The 5044-nt window shown below is 52.7% G+C and overlaps 1 non-coding gene and 1 pseudogene across 1 annotated transcript; both read right to left on the minus strand.

Annotated features, from left to right (window-relative positions):
• Window positions 1-411: 411 nt before the first annotated feature.
• Window positions 412-3203, minus strand: LOC123688274 (annotated as a pseudogene).
• A 530-nt stretch (window positions 3204-3733) lies between these two features.
• On the minus strand, window positions 3734-3888 carry LOC123686734. Its single transcript, XR_006748495.1, has one exon. It is a non-coding gene; the product is annotated as a 5.8S ribosomal RNA (ribosomal RNA).
• Between the last annotated feature and the right edge of the window lie 1156 nt (window positions 3889-5044).

Raw genomic sequence — 5044 nt, forward strand, 5'->3', positions numbered from 1 at the left:
ATCCCAATGGACCGGTAACACCGAGGGAGAGACAATGAAGTCTCCTAACTCACTCTTGTTACCCCAATGGACTGGTATCACCGAGGGAGAGACAATGAAGTCTCCTAACTCACTCTTGTTATCCCAATGGACCGGTAACACCGAGGGAGAGACAATGAAGTCTCCTAACTCACTCCTGTTACCCCAATGGACCGGTAGCACCGAGGGAGAGACAATGAAGTCTCCTAACTCACTCTTGTTACCCCAATGGACTGGTAAAACCGAGGGAGAGACAATGAAGTCTCCTAACTCACTCTTGTTATCCCAATGGACCGGTAACACCGAGGGAGAGACAATGAAGTCTCCTAACTCACTCTTGTTACCCCAATGGACTGGTAACACCGAGGGAGAGACAATGAAGTCTCCTAACTCACTCTTGTTATCCCAATGGACCGGTAACACCGAGGGAGAGACAATGAAGTCTCCTAACTCACTCTTGTTACCCCAATGGAACGGTAACACATTCATGTTAGCCGACCTGTTCCTTAAGAGAGTCATAGTTACTCCCGCCGTTTACCCGCGCTTTTTTGAATTTCTTCACGTTGACATTCAGAGCACTGGGCAGAAATCACATTGCGTCAACACCCGCTGGGGCCATCGCAATGCTTTGTTTTAATTAGACAGTCGGATTCTCCCAGTCCGTGCCAGTTCTGAGTTGATTGTTAGATGACGGCCGCAGAGATTACCCAGAGCACCCTTGCGAGCACTCACGGGGTCTCGAAGCTTGACGATTCCGCGGGAGGCCAAGACGCGGGACCGAGCTCGGATCAAACGTAACGCAAGCGAAACGCATCACCTCGCCCAGGCCCGGTACGTTAGCCGTGACCCACTTCCCCAACAAGCCCGACACGCCACAATCCTCAGAGCCAATCCTTATCCCGAAGTTACGGATCTAATTTGCCGACTTCCCTTACCTACATTATTCTATCGACTAGAGGCTCTTTACCTTGGAGACCAGCTGCGGATATGGGTACGAGCCGGCGCGACGCCTACACGTGGCCCTCTCCCGGATTTTCAAGGTCCGAGGAGAAGATCCGGACACCGCCGCAAATGCGGTGCTCTTCGCGTTCCAAACCATATCTCCCTGCTAGAGGATTCCATGGAACTCGAACGCTTATGCAGAAAAGAAAACTCTTCCCGGATCTCTCGACGGCGTCTCCGGGTCCTTTTGGGTTGCCCCGACGAACTCTCTTACGAGGGCCCGGTTTAATTTCGGTTCCGCTGCCGGGTTCCGGAATAGGAACCGGATTCCCTTTCGCCCGACGGGCGTGCGTCACGCGTCAAGATGCATAGCATTTCTGCCACCACTTATAAACACGATTAACAACGCCACATCAACATCGGCTTTCGCCTAGGGCTTAGGATCGACTGACTCGTGTGCAACGGCTGTTCACACGAAACCCTTCTCCACCTCAGCTCTCCAGGGCCTCGCTGGAGTATTTGCTACTACCACCAAGATCTGCACCGAAGGCGGCTCCAGACGGCCTCACGGCCAGCCCTTCTGCGCTCACCTCCGCGACCCTCCTACTCATCAGGGCTTCATGACCGCCCCGAAGGGCGACCGCACATGCCACTGACGGCCGAGTATAAGCACGACGCTTCAGCGCCATCCATTTTCAGGGCTAGTAACTTCGGCAGGTGAGTTGTTACACACTCCTTGGCGGATTCCGACTTCCATGGCCACCGTCCTGCTGTCTTAAGTTACCAACGCCTTTCATGGTATCCCATAAGCGTCGATTTAGGCGCTTTAACTCGGCGTTTGGTTCATCCCACAGCGCCAGTTCTGCTTACCAAAAATGGCCCACTTGGCACTCTGATCCGAAATCTCGCGGCTTCACATTCAAGCAAGCCGGAGATCTCACCCATTTAAAGTTTGAGAATAGGTTGAGGTCGTTTCGACCCCAATGCCTCTAATCATTCGCTTTACCGGATGAGACTCGTATGCAACGAGCGCCAGCTATCCTGAGGGAAACTTCGGAGGGAACCAGCTACTAGATGGTTCGATTAGTCTTTCGCCCCTATACCCAGTTCCGACGATCGATTTGCACGTCAGAATCGCTACGGACCTCCATCAGGGTTTCCCCTGACTTCGTCCTGACCAGGCATAGTTCACCATCTTTCGGGTCCCAGCGTGTACGCTCTTGGTGCGCCTCCTCTCGCAATGAGAATGAGGCGCCCCGGGAATGCGGGTCAGTCATGGAGACCGACCATCTTCCCTTAGTTCACATAAAGTGAACCGTTACTTTCATTGCGCCTTTAGGTTTAGTGATTCCCAATGACTCGCGCACACGCTAGACTCCTTGGTCCGTGTTTCAAGACGGGTCCTGAAAGTACCCAAAGCAATAGCGTCGCTGATCGGCGTTTCAAGAGGTCTGTCCAAGAACACCGCGGCGAACAGTCGCAAACGGACGGAATCGGCACTAGGTCCGATCGCCATCACAATTCACATACTTGCCACGGGCCGGACGCGAACTAAGTCGCGGCCTCCCGCCATCAGTAAACCGTCGAGCGAGCTGTTCGGAAACCCAGTGTCCGTAAACATCGGAAAATCCGAGCTCACGGGCTACACTCGAGACCGTAGAACAGCACCCAACGGATCGCGACGACCTACTAGGGGAGAAGTGCACGCGTCCGAAGCCGGAGATGAACCGAAGGGAACAGCCAACGCGAACGTCGCCGTTTCCACAGTCAGTAAATCCCAACAACAGGCGCGAATGAATCTCCCCATTCGACCTTTCGGGTTTCTCAGGTTTACCCCTGAACGGTTTCACGTACTCTTGAACTCTCTCTTCAAAGTTCTTTTCAACTTTCCCTCACTGTACTTGTTCGCTATCGGTCTCGTGGTTATATTTAGCCTTAGATGGAGTTTACCACCCACTTAGGGCTGCACTCTCAAGCAACCCGACTCTAAGAAGAGATCCTCTAGCAAGCCGCAGCGGTCGCTACGGGCCTGGCACCCTCTATGGGCGATGGCCCCATTCAAGATGGACTTGAACGCGCCGCGAACTCGCCAGATAATGGATCCTTCCAAACACCACATCTCCCGGCGACCGGTTACGATCGCGGGATTCAGTGCTGGGCTAATCCCTGTTCGCTCGCCGCTACTAAGGGAATCCTAGTTAGTTTCTTTTCCTCCGCTTAATAATATGCTTAAATTCAGCGGGTAGTCTCACCTGTCCTGAGGTCGTATGTTCAAATCATCGAAACGTTCCGAAACTAACCTTTGGCGGCTCATAAAATCACGTACCTTACGCGAGGGAGTTAGCCTACTCAAAGGCGTCTATTATCTCCTGCTCCGTATGGCGGATCATGCGAATCCAAGCAAAGTGCTTCGGTGTTTCGGGGGTGCGCTCATGAAAGCTCATCCGCAACGCGCGACAACTGGCACATTAAAGCGATCGGACGTCGTTCAGATTTCTCGGACACGACGATCGCATGTCTACAGTCATGGGCGCAGATCGAGCAATACCACGACACCACAATATATGCTTTCGCAATTCAAGACGGCGCGTTACGAAAACAACTCCTCATCATTCCAACACACGAGGCGTCGAAACGACAGAACGTTGATCGTCACGCGGCAAACCGTCCAACTCGCCCAAATGACCTTCGGTACAGGATCAACGTTAGACGACCTTTACGTCGTCACTTCGTCAAGCCATAACGTCTGGCCGGGCAGTCTTTGTAATGGAACCGACCCTCAGTCAGGAGTGGTCCGAGGACAGTGTCCGAGGACCGCAATGTGCGTTCGAAATGTCGATGTTCATGTGTCCTGCAGTTCGCATGTTGACGCGCAATTAGCTGCGTTCTTCATCGACCCACGAGCCAAGTGATCCACCGTTCAGGGTAATCTTTTATGTTCGATTTCTCGGTACTAGTCGCAATGGACTTTCCCTCGAAATACGAGACGCCAACTGCGAACCTCCTCGAGAATGACATTCCAATGACTGAGACGACCCACTGAAGGGTCAATACGTCAGTCGATCGGCGCAAAATCTTCGGTTCAACTAGTTTGCGTACTAATCTAGTGACAATTATCGTAAAAAATTCGGACGGAGACAAACGTCGCAGACAATCCCGAAAGAGCATAAAAACGCTAATGTAACGGGCGTCGCACAACGTCGACGTCTTCGTCCCTGGAATAGATCGTCCTACCGAAGTCCGTAGACAACGGTAACGACTGATCGATTTCGGGCGAGAATCTTTAAAACCTGCAGCCGGCTCCTCGTTCCGTGCCAAACACGAAACTTCGCCCAGCCACGAACGCGGCAATCCAAGCGCTTCGAATCCTTATTCCGAGCACATCACGAGACTTCGCCCAACTACGAACGTCAGCATAAGCAGCCGGCTCCTCGTTCCATCAAGGAACTTCGCCCAACCACAAACGCCGACATAAGCGGCCGGCTCCTCATTTCGTGAGCATCTCTAAACATGGACCTACAACGAAGGCTGCACACACGTGCGGCCGGCTCCTCGTTTCGAGGATATCACAAGACTTCGCCCAACCACGAACGTCAGCATAAGCAGCCGGCTCCTCGTTCCGTCAAGGAACTTCGCCCAACCACAAACGCCGACATAGGCGGCCGGCTCCTCATCTCGTAAACATCACGAAACTTCGCCCAACCACACGAACGCAAAGCCAGCGGCCGGCTCCTCGTTCCGTGCACATCACGAAACTTCGCCCAACCACAAAACTCTACGTGCGTTCTAGGTACCCGGATAATCGGTCTAAACGATCGCATCCATATAGGGTTCCGGTCATAATCGTCTAACCAAATGCTCACATAATCTGCGATCGTTCTGAAACGACGGACGTAAGCCAAGAGGAGACGCCGACCAGATGTTTAACGTCGATCGGGCAACGTGATAGCTCACTATTATCTCACGGCGCCGCTCCCACAAAATGTTAAGGAAGGCTAATCCGATCGATTGAAGCTACCTCGAGCCAACTGCTTGATCGACGATGACGGTTTCGGTTTCTAAAACTTGATTTATGTTTTTGTTT

Source organism: Harmonia axyridis, chromosome X (genome assembly GCF_914767665.1).
Source record: "Harmonia axyridis chromosome X, icHarAxyr1.1, whole genome shotgun sequence".
Taxonomy (NCBI): domain Eukaryota; kingdom Metazoa; phylum Arthropoda; class Insecta; order Coleoptera; family Coccinellidae; genus Harmonia; species Harmonia axyridis.